Below are 26,076 nucleotides of genomic sequence, written 5' to 3'. Positions count from 1 at the left end.
CATATCCAGATACAGTGACAACTGTTGTAACATTGCATAGAGCAGCAACTCTGGCAACAGTTGTCTGACATGGGAGATTTGTGGCTCTTATTCAACTTGGGGGGGGTTCTGTGGCTGAGGCACTGTAATAAAAGTCAGATCAATAAGAGAAAACAATGCATTTAAAACTCGAGGTACAAGTTTTATGTGACATGGGGGCGCTCTGGAATGAAGACACAAAGAAACCTCTGTATGTTTATTCTACTCTTGATGAAGAGGTGAATAGTTGTGGAGAAGTACAGTCAGACACAGAGGGCATGCTCTAATGGTAATAAACCAGGGGGGCTTAGCAAGGCCAGTTCTTTCCCATCCTTCTGTGTGTTCCTATCTTCAGAGATGAGAACATCTTGTTCCTCAAGTTGTGGTGAAGGAAGTTCTCACATGAAGGCTTTATAATGTACTTCAGAGGGGAGCCAGAAAATTCTTTCTCAGGGTTATGACCTGTGTCAGGGCAGGAGCAGAAGGCCAAAGCAATCTTCCTGCATCTGTTGATTTTCTAACTGCCACAGTGGCATAGTTGGGACCGATAAATCCTATACCTCATCACAATCCATGGGGGGGAGATTTAATGAAAGGGCATTCAGGCAGCACATAGTAGGATATTATAACCAATAAAAAATTGATGATATACATATATGAACAAAGAAAACTCTTCCTGATGTACAGAAAAGACACCTGATATATCAATGCTGCAAAACTAAAATAATGATAGTTATAAAATTCATGTTTGCAAAGAAAAGGAAGATATATGCAGTAGATTTCATTGGATGCCAGGATTCCAGAAAACCTTTTTTTTTTAAATAGATTTCTCTTTTAAAGATATAAATGACCTTTAAAGTCAGGGAAACATTTGTTTAGGAAGAAAACCACGTAGTCTGGCACAGGGTGTAAGGATTCCCATAAATGTGGCTTAACGTATCAGTGTATAATATCTTTATCTCAAATACTTTTAGATGGTGTGAACTTTGAGAAAATCCACTTATAGCTTAAATCTGGCTTTCCCGAGTTAAAGAGAGCCACAAAAGGCTTACTGTCTCAAGGACTGAAGGGAACAGACATTTGAAGGTTCATTTCCATTAAGATGCAAATTAGAATTAAGGTTATCCATATGGCGGTATGTCTAACTTTCCCCCAGTCTTTTTCCAACCCAAATAAGAGATAGTTTCTATTTCTGAATTCTCTGGTGATGTCATTCTTCATAATGATAAGTCTATGTGAAAAGCTCTATTTTTCTGTCAATAGATAAGTGCATCTGATCACTCACTCGGCCATATGGTATGAGGAGACGCTAATCTAGAAAGTCTCATCTTCCCAGAACACATTCTGTCTTCAGCTGCATGCATCCAGTCGCCCAGCTTTTCAGAAGATGGCTCTCAGTCAGGCACTGACAAAGTTTTAAAGAAGTCCAAGAAACTCAAAACACATGGGAAATGAGAAATATCAGGAGATTAAGTGTGAAAGCCAGAGCTCTACAGAGACAATGTACCCCAGGAGCCCAGAAATGAAGCAGAGCAAACATGGCTGTTTATATCAGAACCAGAGTGCTTGTATAATGTATAAAAATATTGTTTTTTTAAATAGGAAGAAGAAAAAGAAAAACCAAGCAAACAAAAAAAAAAAAAAAAAGGAAAAGCAAACATGTTTACTCACTGTGACCAAAACAAACAATGTCTTAACCTCAGGAGCCTTGATACCTTTTTTTTTTAAGTGAAAAGAATTAGCATCTTTAGAAATAGCTTATTTATTATGTAACAAACTCTCATTACTTCTTTTTTCCAATTTGAAGAAATTGAAACTTATATTTTAAGTATTAAGTGTATAGATTTGGGGCTGGAGAGATGGCTCAGTGCTCAAGAGCACTGGCTGCTCTCCCAAAGGCCTTTTAAGAAAGTAAGAAGGGGTTGTCAGAAGTGAGCAATCAGAACAGATCCTATAGTGTACACTCCTGAGTAGTCTCCACACCATTTGTAACCGGCCATGGATATTCGCAAGGAAGGGAAAAAACAAGGCTGGGCGGGGGATCACCTGGGCAGATAGGGAGGTCAGCTAAGACAGCTCAGGCCACTCTTCAGAAGTGATCAATAGAGATGAAACTACTAGAAGAAGATTAGTGGTGGCTGGGTATCAATGACAATACCTCTGTCACTCTGCCTCTTGACTGCCGTTTCATTTTTTTTAAATATTACTTATCTCATTCCTAGAGCTTAAATTCCAGAATAAATAGAGACTTGTGATTCATTTTGTTTCATAACTCTTTTGTGATAAAGGCTTAAGACTATCAAGGCCGCTTGTTTTCCCAGCCTTGCTACCCATTCAGTCAAGGCTGGGGAAGCGCTGTATGTACCTATACTGTGCTGGGCACTGGCCCTCTGGATCTACAGCTGAAGAGAGACAGGAAGACACACATACAGCATTACCAGTCTGTCCTGAAGCTGTCAGAAGGTCTCCGCACAATAAAAAGACCTCCTGTAGGAATTAGAGGAAGAAAGTGCTCAGTGATGTTGAGTGGCAACAAGGAAAAAAGAGCCATTTTAGATGAGAGAGTCTTCATAAAGGGGGAGGCTTTCCCCCGGAGCAGTAGCTTTCTTGTTAGGTTAAATAAAAGTCTAGGTAAGGTAAAAGCAGATCCGAGACAGATGGGTAAGCTGGAGCCAGGTTGTGGATAGCTTCAGTGTCTAGCTAAGTGACAGGCAGTGGGGAGCTAATGAAGGACCAGCTGAAGGCACCTGCAAATATGCCCGAGCTTTAGAGTGAGTGATCCAACTGGGTGGACTCCAGTGGGGTAATGCTGCCGTGAGAGCGTGGCATCAAGTGGGAGGCTGTTATAAGAGACCAGGTGAATGATGGCAGAGTCCTGAGCTGGCCAGGTGGCACACAGGTGTGAGCTGCTCTGAAATCAAACCCGGCAGGCCTTGGAGACTGGCTAGCTGTGGACTTTAAGGGAGAATGGACACTCATGAACCTATTCAAACCACGAGCCTATGCTTAAAAGAAGACACAATGATGTAAGCTTAGGCATGTAATAGCTTTCTGGGATGATCATAACAGAATACCACTTTCTTTGCAGCTTAAACAACAGAAGTTTATTTGATTACTGTTTTGGAGGCTCCAAGTTCAAGATCAAGATGCTGAGTGAAAGCTATTTTTCCCTAAGGCCTCTTCTCATGGCTTGCAAATGGCAACCTACCCACCTTCCTCTCCCATGGTCTTCCACAGTGTGCATATACCGCTGATGTCACCCTGTGCCTCATTTCCTCTTCAGGTCATCAGTGAGATTGATTAGGGCCCTATCTCCAAACACTGCTCCCCTAGGAGGCAAGGCTTTGATATACGGAGGGAATGGGGAAGGACACAATCCAACCTACAATTAGACACGTGGAGTTTGAGGTCCTGTGGACACATCAGAGAAGGTGTCATTGGATGGAGCACAGGAAAGGTCAGGACTAGAGGCGGGAATCTCAACATCATGAAGGAAGCATGGGAGCTGAAGTCCAGAGAGAAGATGAGGTCAATCTCAGGTCGCAGTGAAAGAAACTAAGAGGATAATAGTGGCTGCCATGGGTTGATCTTACTATTTACCAGTTCTAGGCTATTGATCTGACCCTGTGCGGTCTTGGATCAACAGCTACGAAAGAGTCATCTTTACTGATACTCCCTCTAACCCTTGATTTCACAGAAGGGAGAGCAGAAGCTTGGAAAGATAAATGGATTTTTTAAAGGTTTAATAGTTCAGAGGAGACAGAGCAGAATTGAAGTATGTCAGTTGTCCAAGACAATGCCTAAGCCTTGAGACACAGTGACTCCAGAGAAAGCCAACAGGAAGAAAGAACAGAAGCAGGGATAGAATGCACATTAGGGGAGGCGGCCGGGCATGCGTGCCAGAGGAAGGCTTGAGAAAAAAGCAGGAAGCTCAAGAGGGCTGGCGTGAAAGGTGACTGCAGGGGGCACAGGCAGCAAGGCCAAGTACGGCAGAAGGCTAGGAATTAAAAATACACCCGTGGGCTGGGTAGCAAGGAGGCTGCTGGTAACCTTTCTGAGAGCCGGTGTTCTGGAGAGCTGGAGGCAGATGACAGATGGCAATGTGTGGAGGAGAGAAAAGGAAGCGAAAAGAGGAGGTGGCGAGCTTCGTCATGAGAAGGACAGAGGGAGCTGCGCTTGGGAGGGGGAGGCGAATCGAGGGAAATCTATTTTCAGAAGAGGACGGAACGAATCAACAGTATCGGCTGGGAGGGACGAGGACACATAAGTTCTGAAGGTCAGAGAGAGGAGACAGTTGAGTGAGGCCTTGGCAGGGGCGAGGAGACAGGAGCACAAGATGAAATGGCTTTCAAAAGCAGCTCTTCTCTGACATGGGAGGAGATTAGCGGAGGAAAGGCCACAATGGATGAGGCAGGGGGTGAGCTGATCTGAACCAAGAGTTGCCTCACAGCAAATGGAGGCTTCTAAGAAAGTTAGATGAACAGCAAGAGTGTCCGAAGCCAACGCTGTCTCATCCCATAGAGGGTTCTTTCCTCAGTCAAGGCTCGGCCTGGTAAGACCTGGGGAAAGAACCAGGCCTGAGGATGAATTCAAGTGGATTTAGTGGGAGGGATATTGGTTTTTCTGAGACCTCACTATGCGCTTAAGTGTACAGACTGAAAACCATTTCCAATTAGACAGTATTTAAGGAACGTCTCCTATATAAAGAGCACTACCAACTCTTAGAAGATGCCTGTTGTCAAGATTTTCTAACTTGCTTTCATGCAGTCTCACCTTTAACCTATGACATAAGCACAAGCTTGTATAGAACTGAACTAGAAATGGTTAAGTGCTGGTCCCCGACCTTCTCGAACTGATTTTGCAGATGACTGGAATCCCTTAGAGTTAGACTGGTTGATGACTAAATCATACAATCAAGGGACTCAGCCTCTAGCAATCTGGCTTGGTAACACCAAGAGCCAATTAATTAGACGGTAATTTAATAACATTGCCTCTAAATCATCCACATGATGTAGCTGAGAATGCTGGGTTTTTGGACGCCATGGTCATTGTCCAGGGAAAACCCAGGTATGAGTGTACTGTCCTGTGTGGGAGTAGAACACAGACACACAGCTGTTCTCTGAACCTCACCCTGCCTCCTGAGAGCATTGCCCAATGACCGAGTGATACTCTGTGTTTGGATACTGGGAAGAGTCTCCTAATCCCTTGGAAGAACCCAATCCAGTTCAGTGAAAGGAGAGCTTGTCTTAAGAGTGTGAATCTAGTATGAAGTGGGTGTTGAAGCAGGAAAACAGAAAAAGGGTTGCTGCAAGGCTGTGTGCACCAGAAAAAGCCAAAAGGGAATGGGGATCCTGCGGCCAGGATCTCTCCCAGGGCTTGGCAGTCGTTCTCGGCTGTTTTTCTCCTTCAAGGTATATGCGAATTGGCTTCTCATATATTGAAAACCAATTAGTACTGTGGAAACTATTAAAGGATTTCCTTGGGTCTAGTATTGTAGACAGGACCATGGTTTATCTGGGAGAGTTTGCAAACAATACCTGATTTTACAGAGGCCATGGTGAAATCTGCTTCCAGAATATTCAGGTACATTTTAAGATGTGGCATCTCATTTTAAGATGACAAGTGCAATACCATAAATGTCAACTTTTTTATGTAGCTAATAAAAATCCAGCATGATTTCTCTGAGGCAGAGTGGAGAATATAAGTGCCTGGCAACACATGCTCCAAAATCAGAGGCTTCAAGGCTGTTACATGGATGCAAGCACGATTAAATCAAGTTCCGTTGTTTTTGAATGAAAGACATTGGAAACACTGGGATGGAGAAGATATTTAGAGGCCGTTTAGTCTGTGTGCAGTAAAAAGAAAGAAGGAACTTATAACACAATCCGATTGTCCTTCCTTCCAGCCCAGCCAGGGCCTACATAGAAGAGTTCTATCAAGGGTTGCCAAATGAACTAGTAAACATGTCTCTGGCCTCCCTTTTGCCCAGGAGCTCAAAGGCTTGTTTATATTTTCTTCTTAGTGAATACTTTCAAAATGAAGACTCAATATGTCTGAGAGACACCTAAGTGCAAATTAAAACCCCAAAGATCTACACAGGTTGGGGTCTACTGGTCTATCAGAGAGATAATAATGCCGGAAACAGACTGGGGAACACCACTGTCTTAATGCAAAGTGTCTCTGACTTCCTTGTCAGTCAAAGCTAAAAGGAAAGAAGAAAAGCAACAAAAGCAAAACTGCAACAACAAGGCAACCCAAGAAATGCCGAATTAGTGACTATTCATTTTGAAAACTTCTATTTATCGAGTAGGGGAGTGTTCAGTACCTAGAGGACATTGTTGCATGCATTGTGATATGACAGCCACATCGGTTATTTTTGTGTTGCTATGACCACAACTCCAGGGAGGAAAGCTTTGCTTTGGTGCAGAGTCTCATTCCATCACAGCAGGGAAGTCATGGGGCAGCCACTCAGCTCACGATGGGGAGCACATGGCAGAGGCTGTTCACATCACAGAAATCAGGAAGCAGAGCCCGACTGGGAGCATCCCGTGATAACAGACCCCCCCAGTGCCTGCTCCTAGTGACTTCTGCAACATAGGTTCCACCTCCTAAGAGCTTCACAGCCTCCCCAGATAACACCCCCAACTGGAGAACCAGCATTCAAAACCATGAGTCTGTTGAGGATACTCAGATTTAAACCACAACAGTGGTTATAGGAACAGTTAGCTATAATTATTGCTGTTTCTTATATTGACTCTTAAAACATTCAACACAACCCACAGTCACATTGGTGTAGAAGTTCTAGGAGAACTTGATGTACTTTGTAAGTCTTTGTGGTTTGATTTGAAGGACTTATTGGCTTGTCACTTCATCCCAAGTCCCTAGCTCCAAGAGACAGGCAGAACCCAAAGTCATATGATAAATAATGCAATGAAAGATGCTCATTTTACTCAAATGTGGGAGAAAGGAGACTAGTTTAAGTAGCCTCACTGGTACAGAGAATACTACATGCTAAAAACAAACCTGAATATATGAAGATGTATGGTGCACAAACCCAAAGCAGAAAGTTTTGTTTGTTTGTTGTTTGGATGTCTGAGGGAGTTTCTTATCTCAGCAGGCCACTTTAGCCTGTAATCCTAGACCTTGACATAAATTCACATTTTATTATATTTTATCTGGGCTGATAATTCAAAACTGGGGTCCCTCTTCTGTACTTGAAGGGTAGTCATTATAGACTGAGAGAGTAACTCTCTCTTTCATTCTTATTTGGCAGGTATTAAAAGTTCTTACTAAAAAATTGATGGATACTGCTTTACTACTCAGAAAGAGAGAGAAGACAGAGAGAGACAGAGAGAGACAGAGAGAGAGAGAAAGAGAGAGAGAGAGAGAGAGAGAGAGAGAGAGAGAGAGAGAGAGAGAGAGAGAGAAAGAGAAAGAGAAAGCATTGCTACAGCAAACACACTAATGCTGGTTCACAAGATACACCCACCCAGACTGAGACGCAGATGTGAGCTTAGTTTAAGACTCTGTAATTCAGCTAAGGGTTTTACAATTTGCTTGTAATTCTTATTGCCATCGTTTTAACCTCTGTATTAATTACCTTGTGTCCTTGTGTTGTTAAGCATCAGAGAGTGTAACTAGGATTACCAGCAGGGTGAAGATTTCTGCTGTTTAGAGAATCAAATTCAATTGAATCTAGGGACATAGAGGCAGTAGACCATGCTATTCAAACTGCCGAGGTCCTAAGTCTTTAAGGTAATTTTGGTTATGAATGCTGCGTGTGTCTTTATCCCACACTCGCTGGTGATGCCGTGTTTATGCGAATTTCTTTCCTTTTCCATTTCCAGTGGTTTCCACAGTCCTGACTACAGCACACTCAGAGTCCTAGGAGATATCTGTATCCTTTCTCATAAGGACTTCCTGGGATAGAGCATAGATGACAGACTAAAGAAATGATTCCACAGATGACAGACTGAAGAAATGATTCCATTCTAGTCTAGCTGGCTGAGCCACTGTGTTTATTGGGGTTACTTAGAGAGCACGGGTAAGGACTTAGAAGGCTCATGGGTGACTCAAAGACAGCTGTATTACCCAAAAGCCCAACCCAGCATGGGTGGTGACTTAGGCAAGGTGCTTCCCTGGGGCTTTCGCTTGCATACAGCTTGGCTGGTCTGGTGAAAGTCATTGCTCTCAACAATTGTACTTCTTCTGTAACCTTGTGGAGGGTCCTTAGGAATCTTGTGTTACAGGTACTTCCCCAGCCTTGTAACTTTTACTTTACCCCAATTTTACAAGCCTCCTTCCCTCCCCCAAGAAGGACAAAATTCAATTCAAGAGCAAACAGGTATCCAGCAGTGTAAAATGTTCCTCTCTGCGTCAGTGGCTAATGGTTCTGTGGGTGGCCAAATTCATGCCCACCTCTGGCTTGACTTCCATCACTCTGTCCCAGGTGTCCGCTATCCCAAACGCTGGTCCTCAAGTGTGTATTGTTTTCAACTCTTCCCTGTAGCCTTTTCTGGCCTGTTACCCTATCATCTACCCTGGCTTCTTTCCTTTGGCAGCACTCACAACTAACATCATATAACACAACTGCTTGACTTTTGATAATTGGATTTATTGTCCATCTCTACCACTAGGATGCAAACTCTGTGAGGGGATACGCCTGTTTGGCTCATTCCCGTCTTTTGACAATACCTGACTCAGAACACGTGTTTGGTCATTTTTTTTCTTGAGGGAAAGAATGGATTAATATTTAATATCCTGTTCATGTGTAGAAGATCAATGAGTTGAAAGAGGCTTATATATAAAGGCTTGTGGCCAGCCAGTATCATGTGACCAGAAACAGCAAGAACAGATAGAAGCAAGGGGAGGTGAATTGAAACACTTTTCAACCTCCTCCCAAGGGAGAAAATTCTAGAGGATGAGGGTCTTTAGGCAGAGTTCTAGAAATGCAATATGGTAACACCAAAAAAAAAAAAACTGTTTTGAGAAATGGTTTCTAGATTTTCCATCATCACAAATCTCCTTTTCAAAATTCTTTTATACATTTTTGTCATATCATTCTATCAAAAACATTAACATTTTCATACTAATTTGTTGCTTTTTCCTGTCTTGCTCATTAAATTCACATGTAACAGTCAATTAGAATATTGGATCACAACTGACATACTCAGAGAGTATCGTGAGATGATGAGATAATTCCTTCCAGTAGAGGCAGAGAATACACAGGCTCAGTTTCAATAATTACATTCTCCTGCTGGACTTCCAAGACTTCAAACATAGCTCAAGGATCCCCATTAGCTTTGAAAATGCTGGGACTTTCCCAGGACCACAGAGCAAATCATTAACAATATTGGACGGGGCCCCTGGTCTTGTGTTCAATTGGTACAATGGGATCAATTTCCCTGGGGAGTCTATCCAGGTGCAAGCTCTGTTTGAATTATGCACTTAGATGCCTGTGGTAGCAACCACTATTGTTTATTAAATGTAGATTATGTCTGTGCTAGGTGGTTTTTTTCCTGTTTGACTTGATTCTCAAGGTGACCTTTATAAGACATGACTTTACCCTCATTTTAAATAGGAAGAGACACAAAGAAAGCTCACAGATAGTATGAGGCAGAGCCAGGATTTGAACCAGGTTTATCTATATTAAAGCCTATTACATTTCTCTTTAAATCTTGCTACCTAATGCCTGTTCTTGTGCTTGACTCACCTAGTGTGAGACCATTCCCTCGTTGTGGTTTAATTATTTTATTTCAATGATGGAACTCTTCCTCCCAAGTTGATATGAATCTACTGACTCTTTAATTCAGAGCATTCTGAAGCACAGTGAGAGGAGAGATAATTGTAGGAAATATGTCTAGGTGGAAAGGATTTTGGGGCCGGATGCACTCTGAAACTGCATTCATTTCTGGAGTCACCCAAATCCTCTTCATTTCCCCCAGATTTCCCCACTCCTCCCTGGGCTCATCCTCTGATACATGCACAATGCATTATTTGTGTCGTCATGACTGTGGAGACTTTCTGTCTGGGAAACACATTTTCCGGCTGTTTGTAGGACTCCTTTTCCACAAGTGCTGCCTTGGTGAGCTCTGGCAGACGCTGGCCAAGCAAGCAGTGGTCACAAGGCTTCAGAAAGCTGTGAGGGTCACAATGGCTGCCTAATGAACATTTGCTTTCTGATAATGGATTTGTGACAGACACCTGTCATTCCATGTAATTAACATGATTTGTAGTTAATCCTCATTGGCTGCCTTACCACATGATGCTCTAAAAAGTCCCCAGTGAGTGAAAGACACAGAGTCATGTCTGGCATGGTGATGCTGAAAGGCAACAGGACACTTTCTTCTTCTGGCGAGCTCCTACTTCACTGACAAATCTGCTGAGGATTTGTGTGACAGTCTAAATATGATATTTCCAAGATGGACGAGGAGATGTCTGATTTTTTTTTTCCCCTAAAGAAGAAGGTTCGGGCTGGTGGGAAATACAGGCATTTTTATAAACAGAGAGACCTGGATTTTTAACCCCTTTGTTGCTGTTCATTATTGTAAGTAGCAACAACATATCATTCAGTTGACTTTGCACATCTAGGCAGTATACTGAACGCTTGTCTGAGCTACCCTCATCATCACAAACATCCCGTGGTGTGTTACTAGGAAGCTGTTTAATTAGTCATTTCTGTCTCAGAGGTGAGGGGATTGGGGCTGAAAGCATCTGTCAGTCAGGGGCCTGGAAGGCAACAGTTGAATTCAGATGGATGGGTCTACCCTAGGGACTTTAATGAAAGGCCACCTCACAGAGGTAGCATGGCAGTGTGAGGATTAGCTATTCATGCCAGGGTACCCAGTGAGGACAACCGTGGTAAACTGTTAGCATCCGGAAATGGGGGGAGAAGGAGAGATGTGGCCAGTGCTTGTGTGTGAATATGGCTGATATCACATGTGTACAGGTCAGTACCAGACCTGCTAAGAACTTTAAAAAACAACATTATTAACCCCCCAAACAAAACCTAAAACAAACAAGTGAAACCAAAACAAAACCAACCCTGGCATATGTTCTTGAGCCAGCAGTATCCTGTTGTAGACGGAAGCAGATGCCAGCCAGGCTAAGCAGAAAACTCAGCTTGAGCCTTTTAAACCAGAAAATGCCATTCACTGCAGACCCAAACAGGACAGGTGGCAGTCACTGGAACTCGAAACAAGGTACCAAGATAATGGATGGAGGGACCCACAGGCCACCTCTGGAAGGAGTGGCTTCCTCATAGGCCTTATTGTGTTTCCTTTAATGAACAGACTGTAAAAGTGAGGCCCCCGTTACCACTGTGATTCCCTACATTTTATTAATTGTTTTCTTGTGCATGCTCTTTTGCACAATTTGCTTTTGATGAAGCACAAGTGTTTGTTATGACTGGACAGGGCTGGCTCGCCCACACCCCAGGTTTCATAACAAGTAATGTGGGAACTTGTAGTTCTGAATGGGACAGTTCTCCCAGACTTTGGGAAAGCCCCAAACTGGATAGCTGGTACGGTAGCCCCCAGTGAACTGGATTTGTAATAGCTAGAGGAAGTCAAGTCAGGGTTTGTAAGCAAGAAGCCTGCCTTAAAAAGCAGGATCGTGTGGTAGGTTAAGTGGAGGTTGGGCCCTGTCAACCACTCTTGTCTTTGTTCCACCATAGGATGACACCTTTTGACACCTCACTCCATAACAGGGCAGAGGGAGCTGAAGACCCTGACTTCAGAGTCTTCCCCTTTCCACAGCCTCTGACCATTCTGTATCTACACCTGCTTCACACACCTGAACCCAAACTTCCTATCACTCGGGGCGGTTCAGTGAGGGGTTTCTAAACTGAGGAAAATCCTGGAGTTAGAGGTTTTGCACCTCCTAATAGTGGTCTGTTTCCTGAGGTAGGCAATGGAAGCTTCCGTACTTTCTCATCTGTGATCAAAAGCTAAGCAGAGTGGAGTGGATTTCAGTCCTCAAGGAAGAGCTTGCTTGGGAACGTGTGGGTGAACAAGCATCTTTCCATTCCCAAGCCCATCAAAATATGCCACAAGGGCCTGGGGTTAGGCAGTATGTCTCCATGAAAAAGGAATGGGAGATGATTCTTATTATGGGCCAGTGCTTTGAGAGCTTTTCGTCTAGCTGGTTGGAATTCCAGGAATCTGTCCCACAGGAAGAGAAAATCGGAGACACAGACAAGATTTGTGTTGATGATGTTGCTTGCAAGAATAGTTATCATAAGAACTGGTCACAAAATCCCAGCAGAGGAACAACAGCCTTATAGTTGAGTGTCAACTTCTGGAACAGTGGCATTTATAAAGATAAGTTACTGTAACCTGATGTTTCTGGTCTGGCTAGCTCCCACTGCCCTTCTCTACTCCAAGGAAACACACAGATGCTATATTTGTTATTAAGCTGTTGGCCATTTTCTAAGGTTTCTTATTTGCTAACTCAGAATTAATTATTTGCCCGTTTTCTAATAATCTAATATTTCCATGTGGCCTTATCTTACCAGAGATAAGGTCCAGACCTCTTACTCCATTGGGGTCTACATCATATCTGCTCAGCTTCTCTGCAGAGAAGAGAAGAGAAGAGAAGAAGAGAAGAAAGAGAAGAGAAGAGAAGAAAGAGAAGAGAAGAGAAGAAAGAGAAGAGAAGAGAGTGATTTCCTGCTATGTCACTTCTTGCCTGGATCATATGGCGACTTCTCTTTACTACATTTCCCAGAATCCTCCTTAACTCCTAGTCCCACCTATCTTGCTTCCCTATTGGTCAACAGTGCTTTATTCATCAACCAATAAGACAAACATATACACAGAAGACCATTCCCTATCAAGTTACTCTAGTGGTGGACAGGAACTGAACAAAGAGATGTCTAGAGTGCCCAGTCAGGAAAGAGAGGATCAGTACTGTCAGAGGAGAAGGGCCACAGGAACATAACATCTTTAGGGGTGATGCAAGAACTATATAGAAAGTTCTGAGACTGATGGGGGAACTAAGAAGCTGGGTGGCCTTAAGCTTCTATCTGTATGAGTTTGCTTGGATGAAAACAGAAAGAACACAGGAGAGCAGCTGGATGAGGAAGAGAGCATGTTAACTACCTGGTCCCTGGGTAGAACTCAGGAGCATAAGCATGGGCTTATTTCCACAGAAAACTTCTAGAGTCCTTCTACTCTAGGTAGAGTGCTGGGACCAGCAAAGTGGCCTGACCTGGGGGTATGTGGATCCAGCCAATGATCTACATCTTAACATGGTCATAAGTAACTTGTCTGCACACTAAAGTTTGGCAAGTGCTAAATTTGCAGATAATCATAGCCAAATACATCTCAGAGAGTGAGAAGAACCTCACATTTCCCTGGAATGCAGTCTCAGATTTGGACAAAGCATGGAAGAAGGTTAACCTCAGCCTTGGAAGTTTAGGTGCTTGCAGAAGGAAGACTATTGTCTAGAACTGAACCCTCAAATCGGGTTTTAGATGGATGAAGAAAATGTAAAGGGCCAAGGGAGAAGGGTGAATGAAAATGAAGACAAACATAAGAGGTTCTGGGAAGCCTCAAAACTTACACTAGGGTTTGGAGAAAGATAGGGCATCTTTGATTCCTACACTAGGAATTCATGCTACCAGGAGGGCTTTGTCCTAGTCCTTGCCTGGGAAGGACTTAGTGGCCTCAGTTTTATGTGTCGTTGGTGTGATCTTCATCATAAGGGAGGTATAATGAGGATGGGATGCTATATAGTTGTCAACACTTTTTCTTAATTTTTGTTTTAGCTTTTTTGTTTGTCTGTTTGTTTTTGAAACAAGGTCTCACTATTTAGTTCTGGCTGTCAAATTCACAGAGATCTGCCTGCCTCTACTTCTCAAGTAAGGGTCTGAGCCATTACACCTGGCTGTTTTCAAACTTTACTAAGAAGAAAGATTGGGAGGAAGTGCCTCAGCCCCTTTGTGTATGAATTCAGATTTTATCTCCCCCTATTTTTGCACTTTAATGAACACTGGATAAATATAAGCAGTGTGGAGCAACCACCTACAGAGAGCTTCCTTCCTAGTGATAGTGGGTTTCTCCCTTTCTCCTCATGTCTGTTCCATATTCTATAAATATGTCATTCTTTTGTAATTAGTGTAATTAGAAGAGAAACAAAAGAAACAGAAGCTGTGGATGGAGACCTGTATTCAGATGTATCCTGTACTGCTAGCTATACATCCTGAACGGCTCTCTGCCTACCCTCTGTTGACCTTGATCAACCTCTTTCTCCTGTGGAAACTAAGGAACAGAACAGTAAAGAAAACCTGGTGAGCAGGAAGCACTTCAAAACTGTAGTTCCAAGCTTGGCATGGTGGGTTTTGGAAAGTTTCTTTCCAGAACTCTGTGGCTCACCTTAAGGAGAGTCTAGGAGACATTGCCTGGTTCAGCCAGAATCCTGTGGCACGTCAGACGACAAGGTATTTTCTTTCCTGCAAACGAAAGGACTATGTGAACCCAAAGTTATTCCCCCACAAAGTGCACCTCTTGGGTGTCAGGCAGGATGAGTACTTCCTGTTAAAGTCTGCAGAGCTTTGGCCAGGATTGTTTTCTAGGGCATCTTCACCACCTGGTATAACAGTGGTGTTCTTAAGGCCCATTCCTGATCTTTCTGAGTAGCAGACAAGAGTAATTGTAAATCACCAAACAAACAAGGATGTGTTTCCGAAATGCTAAACAGGTTTGTAAAAGAATGTGTGATATAATTAGCAAGCAGAAAAATCAAGAACATGAGCTCAATACATATGGAAAAATATCTTCTTCCCACCCACACTGACAAAGTCATATAGGAAGCTACCTCGCCCTGCAAGCACAGTGAATAATGCCAGAGAGTTGCTGAGTTCAGGAGCATCCAGCAAGGCTGAAATTTGGGGTAATTAGAGGGTTAAGAAGAGTCCATGTGACCCTTGCTTTTTTTTTTTTTTTTTGTAGGAGTGCGATGCATTTGGAAACCTGGTGGGTGCTGGCTGAGATGGTGCCTTAAAGATGAGCCCTCAGTGAGCAGCATAGTGCCTGGTGACAAAGCAGTCACAGTGAGACCAAGGGTCCTAATGATTCCACTTTAAAAAGTTTTTATTTTTAAGCTAAGGGCTAGGGAGAAGGCTGAGTTGGTAAAGTACTTATCTTGAACTCTTGGGGTGGGGATTATTTTGTTTTTTGAGACAGGGTTTCTCTGTGTAACAGTCTGGGCTGTTCTGGGACTCACTTTGCAGACCAGGCTGGACTAGAACTCACAGAGATCTGCCTGCCTCTGCCTCCCAAGTGCTGGGAATATAAAGTCATGTGCCACCACTGCCCGGGTTATCTTGAAATCTTGAAGAGTTGAGTCTGGCCCTTGAGGAGTTGAGTGTGCCCACCAGACAATAGTGAAAGACCACCATCCCAAATGACCAAATTGGAGCAAGCTTTTTTCATTTTTTGATTGTGCACAGCAAGATCATTTCCCCAATGAGGATTTCAGTGGCCCAGGATGGAGAAAAGACAAAGATTTTATAGCTCAGGAGTAGGGGGGTCCCAAAGGGGATTTTGGCAGGCAAGTAAGTGAGATTACAGAAGCATAATGTAAGCATAACAACCTGAAAAAAAAGAGCAAGGCTGCCACTTCTTGGAACAGAAGGTATAGAACTATTTGTAGTTAAGGTCACAGATGGGGCATAGTCCAATCCTTGAGAAACAGGGGAGTAATCATAAACAGGAATGAATCCAGTTTGGCTTTGAAGCACAAGATGGAGGCAAGTTGACTCATCAAACCTGTATTTAAAAAGTTGAGTGTGAGCCTGGTGGTGCTGGTGTATGCCATTAGTCCTAGCACTTGGCAGAGCCAGGCAGATGTCTGTGAGTTCAAGGTCAGCCTGGTTTACAATAAGAGTTCTAGGACAACTAGAGCTATTACACAGAGAAACCCTGTCTGGGACGGGATAGACAAAAATCAACCCAATCAAACAACAACAAACCAAAACCAACCAAACAAGCAAAAAACCAAAAACTTGAGTGTGGTGCTGTGGACCTGAAATCCCAGCACCAGGAAGGTACAGACAGGGCATCCCTTGGACTCCATGGCTAGGCAGCTTAGCCTCCTTGATGAACTCTAGGCCACCGAGAGACCCTGTCTCAAACTCCAAGGAAGAAAGTGGCCGAGGAACACCGTTACCACCAAAACACACCTTTTCAAACACATACTTTTTGAAGACCTTTTCATTTTTCAGAGGGATTCTTGCTATCTTACCCAGCCTGCTCCTGAACTCACGGGCTAGAGTGGTCCTGCTTCAGCCTCTGGAGTGCTGGGACGGACTCTGTTTTTACACTTTGCTGGGAGAAGAACCACAGCTTAGATCTGTCTGCTAGTTTTAGATAGACCTTCCTCGACTCTGCAGATGTGGAATGTGAGGCCTTCTGTAGAGATGGACTTAACAGCTCAGCTTTTGGGCTTTCTTCTTTATGGCCTTGACCTTGGCTAAACACAAACTCCGCCACTTGTCCACTTATTTGCCCTTGTCTGTGTCATCAGCTTTGACAGATGGTGGTCAACCTGGTGTCCAACAAATACCCGCTGGGCCAGTTCTCCCGGGGGTCTGCCATGCAAGCTTTCCCTCCTTCTGTGTCTCTATGGCTGTTTTGTGGGCCTCAGCTGTGCAGTGACTCAGACAGGCAGCTGGGGAGGAGGAGCCTGCCAGGTGGTGTGAAGGGGAGGCTGTTGGTGGAGGGTGAGGAAGGCCAGGCAGCCCTTCCTGCCATTCCCATGTCCTTGTCCTTCACAGCATATGCTGCCTCGCTATCACTTGCTTTTCCTCTTCAAGCAGGCCATCTACGATGTCAGTTTTCACCGGTTTGTAATTGGATAAAAGAAGAAGGTAGGTTCCTGTAACCTGGGAACAGTCAGATGCACAGGGAAAGACCTCGTAGAACATAGCATTAGCAATACTTTGGATGATTCTCATTATTTTCCAGATACTGACATAGGTACTTTACATGTAAATTTTGGAGAATTTAATGTAATAGAATATGCAAATGTAACTGCATTATTCATTTCAGCTCCTCAGAAGAAAGGAGCTCTTTGTTCCTGGGTAATAGGAGCCAATGCTTTTCTGCTATGAGCTGAGTCTTCCTTCTCTTCAAAAAGTAAGCCAAGTCCTCCACAATGGCGTCAGAAATCACCTAGCACTCCTTAAAAAAACATACTCTCTCCTTCAAGAAAGCAAAGGATAGACATACATATCTCTTTTCCTCCCTCAGGGCTAAGAAAAAAGGCTTGAGGAAGAAGGAGAGAAGATCCACTTAGAAGTTAGGCCAAGGAAAGATAGGAAAGATAGGTAGCTCCCAAGAGTTGGTGGCGCATGCCTTTAATCCCAGCACTCGGGAGGCAGAGGCAGGCGGATCTCTGTGAGTTCGAGGCCAGCCTGGTCTACAGAGCGAGTTCCAGGACAGCTTCCAAACCAATACAGAGAAACCCTGTCTCGAAAAACCAAAAAAAAAAAAAAAAAAAAAAAAAAAAAGGAAAGAAAGAAAGAAAATGAACGTCAGTTCTAAATTCTGCATCCTGTGAAATTATCCTTGGGGAGGGGTGACCCAGACTTCTCAGATAGAGGCAAACCAAGAGCCTTGGTGTCTAGCAGCACCCCCACCCTAAAAGAATTGCAAATGGGGGGAGGAGCTCTTGAAACAGAAAGGAAATGACAAAGAAAGAATCTTAGACTGTCTGGGAAGGAAGGAAGAAAGAAAATGATAGAGAGAGTAAAAACAGGGGTACACACAGCCAACTTTCCTTCTCCTTGGGGTTTCTAAATTATGTTTGACATCGCAAAAGGCATAGCATGTCTGAAGTTGAGTTCAGTGTAAGGGGGGTGGTGCTGGGAGACTGCGAGTACAAAGGAACTACATGGATAAAACACCTGCACTTTACTCCAAGTGGTAGAATCTGATGTCATTAGGGCTTGGTGTGGGCCACAGTTTGATTTTGATGGCTACTGGAATCTGAACACATAATAGAATGGAACAGAGTTAAACACATACGCCACACAAGCGTCAATTTCCTGGGTTTAATACGCTCTCATAGTTCTACAAGATGTGACTTTGGAAGACATGGTAAAGGTTACATGAGAACACTCTACACTTTCTTGTAAATCTAAAATTATTTCAAAATGAAAGAAGAAAGGGAGAATGGAGAAACGGAGAGAGATCAAGAGATTGGTGGATTGATGGGTAGGGTGGAGGGGGAGAGGAAACACTTGCACAGGCTACAGGGACGCACACTCACAATAACAATACCTCTGTCTTTCCTTGAGTAGTCACAGGTTTTAGGGCATCTAGGGAAACCCTAAGTGGTTTTTAAGATGACTGAGTTAAGTTCTGGCTAAGTAGAAGCTACACTGATTGAATTGAGGCGTCTGCGGTTCAGTCTGAAACAAGATGATCTCGTGTCTGGAACATATCTTGCCTTCATGTGCCCTTTCAAGGGAATCAATAGATTGATTTTTTACTTACCTAGTCATATGTGGGCAGAACACGGTTTATGAAGAAGTGTTGCCTCTCTCTATGCATCAAAACACAGTAAGGCTAATTAAGAGGTCTACAGAGGACCAAGTCACCTTACTGCCTCTCCTTTGAAATCCTTCTTTTCCTTCTGGTTTGATCCAAGCCCACTACTTGTCTTGGCAATATGCTTATGCTGTAAGGCTGGACCCTTTACAAGTGCCCTCAACTTCAGCTGCAAACTGGCACTAAGTTTTCTTACTCCTTTTTGGAGTCATTGCCACCTTCCTTGCCTGTATTACTTCCGTTGCCATGTGGGTTACATTAGTCCTCGCTCTCTTCTTCTTTTTTTAAAATTTAAATGCACTTTATTTTCAGACAACTTACATGACCTGTCCTTTTTAAAAAAGAAAGGAAGAAAGAAAAGAAAAGAAAAAACCAATGTTTCCACTCCAAATAAATCATGGTCAAAATAAAAGTTCAAGATGGCATCAGTCCCATTTGTCCTAAGTCCTGGTGTTGTGTGAATGGTAAGCCTGATATGGTGATAGATCCAATTTGTTCACATTTTTCCATCTCTAGGCCATCCTTAAAGAAAATCTTCATGGCAGTCCAGGAGAGCAACAGTGACATCTGGATTCATGTTCTCACCAATAAAAAACTGGTAGTTACTGAAATTAGCAAGGATGTACTTAATTTGCTCTGCAACCCCAGTCATAAAAGGCTTTACTCTTTCAGGTTTCTGCCCTTCAAGTTTGCCTTTGAGTCATTGTGATTTCATGTAAACTGTGATGTACTTTCTGTAGGCCTCTTTTGTGAGTTTCTTGTAAGAGGTGGTTCATGACAATATCAGCACCGATGACTGCTGTGCTTTCGGTGCCTTAGCCATCTGGGCCTTCAGCTGAGCACTCCCACCAATGAGGGAGTCATGGATGTTACTGTCTGCCCTATTGACCATGTTGCCCTCCACCTCCAGGCACAGCCTGTCTGTGATCTCCGGATCTTGTAGATGTCGGAGGACAGCTGGTCATGGCTGGTCCTGGTAGATGATCATGGTGGCAGCTGGGGACAATGGCGATAGCCTAACAGCGCAGAGCGAGCACGAGCGTGGTACAGTCAGAGCAGTGCCGGGTGGGTGGGGGTGGGGGAAGCGATTGAGGCCCTGGGGGGGGCTCACTCTCTTCTTGCTTCCAACTTGCCTCCTTAAAATTCATTTTCCATACAGCAGCCCACACAATTGTCTAACAACAACACATCAGGTTCTGTCACATGCCTGCATAGGCTACTGAATACCCTTGTACTTGAAATCAAACATACCTGACCTAGCTCTGGCTATTTCTCTGACCTTGTTTTTGATAACTCACTGTGTCTTAGGTATGCTAGATGCCTTTTGTTCCTTCCTTACCCAAGTTGCTTCATGCCTTAGAGAGTCACCCCTCCTCAGATGGGGGTCCTGCGGCTCTGAAGCACAGTTGTGTTTTATTCTTTATTCTGCCTTAGAGTGGCTTTCTTTGTTGATTGCCTGTATAAGTTCTAATTCATTCCATTGACCTATTTAATATTTCTGTAACATTTATTATACTTTCTCATTATTCTCTTTTGTAATTCATTTTTTTCTATTTTAAGATTTTTTAAAAAATTTATTATGTATACAGTATTCTGCCTGCATATATGCCTACCCAGCAGAGGAGGATACCAGATCTCATTATAGATGGTTTTGAGCCACCATGTGGTTGCCAGGAACTGAACTCAGGACCTCTGGAAGAGCAGTCAGTGCTCTTAACCTCTGAGCCATCTCTCCAGCCCAAGCAATTCATTTCTTATCAGCCTCTTCCACTGTAAACTCTACAAGAGCAAGAATTTTGTTTCTTATTCTCTGCAGAGGACTTAATATCTATTCATTGTCTGAATGAATGATGAATTATAGATATCTGGAGCTTACAGGGACCTTTTTGTATCATGAAAAGCTATTTATTCCCTGAGTAGCTTTTTCCTTGAGGAGATGATGACAACAGACTGACACATATCTAGCATCTTCCAGTCTACTGAACAGTTTGAACACCACACCTGTAGCCATGTGAAGCAGCTGCAACATCATTATTTCCAGTCACAAGAAAAGTCGAAGATCCTTAGAGAGCTGTTAGGAGGTTGACATCCAGACAGGCCAGTCCAGCTTCTTAGTCCACAGACGCCTGGTTGAGCACTTTGAAACAAAATGTCCCATCATGCCAATCCCATCAGCTGTGCAATCTCTTCCTGTCACCCAGAAGCTGAAGCTTCCAGTGGTCTGCATTAGATCCTGCCGCCACTAGACTACAGTGCAATGACAATTCCTCATGAAGTGGAAAGATTTCAGGAGGCCACAGGGACACACTGGTGTGAGGCTCAGGGGAAAGAGACAGAGGCAAGAAGGTAGATGGGAAATACAAGATGGAGGAGTTGGACTTGTCTTCATTTATTGACTTTGGCACCCCTCATCCATCCCAGTGCATGGTGGGAGCAGCACCTGCCTCCTGCCCCGTCCAACCCTAGCTTCACACTGCCTCTACCCTCTCAGCCCAGAGGACAGAAGCTCACTGTGAAAACCAGCTGCAGGCTGCTGGCTTCTGTCCTTCCTGCCTGGCTCTGCAGTCCCCGTCCTCTTCAAAGTATTGAGATTAGAATGGGGACTTCCCACAGTACCTCTGTGTTCCCTTCTCTTGTTTCCAAAGAGCTACAGTACTGCAGCTTCCAAAGAGTTCCACTTGGATGCGATTGTTACCCCAGAAATGCCTCAGCACATACCTTTAATCATGTGGCAAATTACCTTATTAACCACCAGGGACTCCAGTCTCATTACTTAATTAAACCATCTCTGTCCTTCTTATTAAAACCACGTGGGTTTGAACTTCTGCAAGGGGTTTGATTCTTCCCCCTTCTCTTTGAGTGTCTGTAGAAAACTAACTGCCCAGAAGAATGCCTGTTATTTAGTGTGGCTGACTAAAGGGTTACGACATTAAAAGCAAGGGGAGGGTATGGATTGTCTGGAGAGGCTCACACTGGCCAGAGACAGGACAGCCACTTGGGTGGTATGAAGGTCTGAGATGTATATGGTTGCTTACTGCTTTCCCTTGCCAAAACATCTGGAATACAAAATCCTGTCAATAGACAGCCCACACGCTAAAAAAACAAAAGGACAGGAAAAAAGAAAACCCAGTTCCCTCAAATGGCTGGACGAAGACTCATTATCGCTGGTAGGAAATTAGACATTTAGGGTCACACTTCAAAGCAACTATTTTTATTACAAGAGGCTCAACATTTTGATTTATTGGGCAGCAGAACAAGATTGTGACAAATATTTCCACCTCAAAGAAAAGGCAGAATCAGGCCGCTAAGAAGTCATATATTAAGTAACTTAAAAATAAAATCCCCTGTAACAATAGATATAATGTGCTTCTACTCTTGGGTCCAAATACAAGACTGCTTTGGATCTCAGGCCTAGAAGTGATTTAAGCTTGTGGGAACTCACTTCTAATCGCAGGAGAGCAGCTAAGATTGTTTGGAATTCTGGGATACCTTTCAACAAAGGTCAGTGCTGCAAGGGTCTGTGTGCCATCCGACCCCATCTCAGCTTGAGCCGCCCTCTTAAGAAGGATGCTCAGAATGCCACCTAGGTTCTGGGAGTCCATTAATGTAATTGGAGAATAAAGAACAGGGTTTTCAGATAAGTTGAAAGAGTTTAGTCTAGCAAAAAAGTTTTAATGAAAACACAGCAATAAATATAGAATGCTGGGTTACTAAACCCTTTTAGGCAGCGACATCTGTATGTTATATGATGTAGGGATCACTTTGACCCATTTTCAGTGGATGTGACCTTCCCTCTCTATGGGAGGGTGACTCTGATTAGATTATAGATTAAGCCAGAAGACAGTTGGGATAGATGGCACAGTAATAAATATAGAAAGTTTTTTTTCCAGACAAACTGTAAAGTTGCCTTCTCTGGAGGTCTCTGGAGACAAAATCACTTGTCTTAAGGGAAGACATGGGGACAGAATGGAGTGGGAGGACCAGAGGCTGGGACGTGAAGATCATAGCCTGGGTTCGGGTGCCAGCTGCACCACTAACAAATCCTCTGATTTGGGCTAACACACCATGTAGCATGGACTAGGCTGGCTAAAAGACCATGCAAGCGGTATGTTTGACTAGGAAGGAAGGCAGGATGAGCATAGGACAGTCAGGAGGTCCATTTTTTGCCTTCTGTTTATGAGCCTGCTATTCAAGGAGTGTGTGTTAATGTGTGTGCATATGTGTGTTAGTGTGTGTGAATATGTGTTTTTGTGTATGCATGTGTGTGTTAGTGTGTGTGCATACGTGTGTTAGTGTGTGTGAACATGTGTGTGTGTGTGAGTGTGCTTGCACCACAAGCATGTTCATAAAACTCTGGAATTAGTTAGAATTATGTAAAGCATCTTCATCTTTAGATGAATACACAGAAATTCTAATGATGAATGCTTTGTAAATTGAAAAATTCCTGCCTAAGACATCTCTCTATTAGAGGTCTGATGCAAGCATAAATGACAGGTTGTATCCCCCCCATCTGTCTGTCTCTGTCTGTATATGTGTGTTGTGTGTGCATGCGTGTGAAAATTTCTACAATAATCCATCACTGAGTCCTTCTACCCCCTATGCCAAAAACAGGGAGAATGGAGAACCAACCAATGCATCAGAAATGCTGAACAGCAGAAACACTGAATGAACTTTCTGAACCACCAAAATAGAAATAATGCCCACCCAGGCTACCTTTGAAAATTAAAATGTGCTCTGCTAAGTTCCGACTTTGAACTGTTAGGATGCAGTCAATACAGTTTTGTTCATTGGTCAGGCAGTATGTAAAATAAATGTCTACTAACTAGAAAACTGAACTTTCTAGTATATTCCAGGTCTCTCAGTCTGGTTCCTCTTGTGTGATAATAATGAATCAAGGGGGTGGAGCCATGGGAACTATTTTAGAAGCCAGTGGGCTGATGGTTATGACAATAGCCTGCTTTAAAACAGTGCGTCATGAGAACTGCAAATCTAAGAGAACCAAAATGAACCAAGGTCGTGAAGAGTCTGTGAGAGACAAGATCCTGGTGGGTGGGAAGATAGGGAAAACTAGCGTGGTGCTCACATTGTCCTTCAAGAGAGCCCCAGCTTATCAGCTGGCAACGACTGGACTGTCAGCCTTGGACTTTAGAACATTTGGAAAATGTCCCCAAACATGTTCAGAATCCCCCGGTGTAAGGACAACAGTTTTATGTGATAACCAAGCCAAGAATGGCCGAGGCTTTGTTGGAACAAGGGTGTTAGTGATTTCTTTTCCTGAAGTGAACTTTTCTACTAAAAATCTTAGACGTTGGTCAAGTTTACTCAGATCTCTCAACTTTACTGATGGCAGCCCCTGGCCCTGTGGGGAGAATTTAAATGAGAGATGGCTTTACTTATGCTAGAGTTGAGGAGAATTCAGGAGACAAAAGGATTCTTACTTTGATCCTCACTAATGTGGGGAGGAATCTGGATGGTTCTGCCCATGAGGAATCCTGCAGACTTCTCTGGGAGATGAGTAGGTCCATTCTCCAACAAACTAGCTATGTCCAGAAGAGTAAGAGTGAAGTGGAAGACGCCACTGGCTGGTTCATATTAATTGCCACTATTAACAGTTCAAAGCTCGAAAGGAAAGAATGGCTGGCAACAAAATTAGTTTATTATACTGGATACAATGGAAATTAGACTAACTCCCTCCCTCTTGTCCCCTTTAAGGGATTTCCTACGGTCACACCATGCCTGGGCTTCGAGGGTGGACTGCAGGGCTGAAGGCAGTGAATGACCACTGGAAGTGGTGCCGAGCCAACTCGCCTGTTCTTTCTCTGGCCTTTTGTCTACCAGTTTCAAAGGCATTCCTGTGGGAGAGGGCACTGGTTGGAGTAAAGAGCTTTGAAAATGAGAAGTTGCAACTCCTCTCCAGGGCACTTGGAAGGCCTGGTGTTTTTCAACAAGGAAACAGGAACAATGGGAAGAAATTTATTTTAGCTGCAAGCGGGGCTACTGATAAGGGCCAACCTCCTAGCTGGTCTCTGTGCTTCTAGTTACTGAGCAAGCACGGGGAGGAGCAAGAATGAAATGACTGACATCCCCGCAGCACCCCGTCCTCGCGTTCCAATAAGCGAGACTCAAGTTCACTCACTTGTGAAGAGGACCTGCGACAGCCCTTATTTCTTCTGTCACCTTGACTTCCAGTGTATTGTGCTGACTGACCTCTCCTAAACTAGAAAGAAATGACTGCTGATTTGACCACTATCCTCTGGGGCTAAATGTCAGGGGTCAAGATCCATAGCTACAGAGAATTCAGCTTTGCGTGAAAAGACTGGAACGTGGCTTCGTTGATGGGGCTAAATATTTAGACATCAGGGGGCAGTGGTTTTGTGTAAGCAAACTCAGTGGAAACCATTAAAGCTAGTGAGACTCTGCCACATTAAAGTGCTGAAGACGTCTGGTAGTGACAACTGCACACAGACTGGTAAAACCCAGAGCCTTCTCAAGGCCCCACGGCAGGACACTCAGATATTGATCAATTTGGGTTTGAGATCTCTTTCCCAGGCTGCCTCTTGACTATCCTTGGCCACACTGATGGAAGAGTTCTGCTTTATGTTTTCTAAGATTTGAGAACGTTGTAAAAAGAGAAAGGATTAAAGAGTCCAGAGACCAGCTCAAAATATTAAAAGGAAGTTTGGTTATTTATAGAAACAATTAGGATTTCCAAAATAGTAAAATATATACAAGAAAGATATCCTTTTTGGATCTCAGTGAGTTCGAGGCCAACCTGGTCTACAAAGCTATATCCAGGACAGCTAGGAGAGTTAACACAGAGAAACCCTGTCTCAGCCGCCACCGTCACTCCTGCTTCCCCAAAAGAAGATATTCTTCTTGTAGACTCTGAATTGATGCATGGAAAATGATTGTTACACATCTGTGTCAACACAGATTCTGAATTCTATTTGGGTCAATACCCAGGAATGGGACTCCTGGGCAATATGTTTGTGTATAGCTAATTTTGTCTAACTTTGAGAAACTACAGACCGCCATTCAGTATTCCTAGCAGCCACATATGACAGATATAGATGGCCCACATCTTTAACACTTGACATTATCAGGCTTTCATTTCAGCCTGACTAATAACTAGTTTATGATAGCTTACCAGCATTAATTCACTTTACTTGGTAACTAATAACATTGCTCATCTTTGCATGCATAGATCTGTTTTTCCTCAATAAAGAATCCAGCTGTTTATATTTACTATCTTTTTCTTTTGTTTTTTTTTCTTTTTACTTTTGGAACAGGACCTTATATATCACAGGTGAGCCTCAAACTCATGCTGTGTATTCCAGGGTGGCCTTGAACTTCTGATTATGTGTCCTCTGCCTCTTGAATGCAAGGACTACAGGCATGCACTATGCTGCCCAGTTTATTCTGTGCTGGGCCTGAACTCAGGAGTCTGTGTGTGCTCGGCAGGCACTATACCAACTGACTATATCACAGCCCTTTATTATTTGTT

General features: G+C 43.5%; 1 long non-coding RNA gene and 1 pseudogene across 2 annotated transcripts in view; one reads left to right on the top strand and one right to left on the bottom strand.

Moving 5' to 3' along the window:
- LOC110339558 overlaps positions 1 to 25,849 on the top strand; it is a 31,144-nt gene extending 5,295 nt beyond the window's left edge. The window contains exon 3 of one of the 2 annotated variants that reach the window (XR_005869934.1): positions 24,285 to 25,849. This is a non-coding gene — a long non-coding RNA (uncharacterized LOC110339558). Of the gene's footprint in view, positions 1 to 1,281; positions 2,278 to 24,284 lie in introns of those variants that run through there. The other variant, XR_002381618.2, reaches the window with a different exon arrangement.
- LOC101828332 lies at positions 18,944 to 19,479 on the bottom strand (annotated as a pseudogene).
- Positions 25,850 to 26,076: the final 227 nt, after the last annotated feature.

Source organism: Mesocricetus auratus, unplaced genomic scaffold, assembly GCF_017639785.1.
Source record: "Mesocricetus auratus isolate SY011 unplaced genomic scaffold, BCM_Maur_2.0 Super-Scaffold_100020, whole genome shotgun sequence".
Taxonomy (NCBI): Eukaryota; Metazoa; Chordata; class Mammalia; order Rodentia; family Cricetidae; genus Mesocricetus; species Mesocricetus auratus.
Note: the sequence above shows the minus strand (reverse complement) of the source record. Positions and strands in the feature narration are given on the sequence as shown.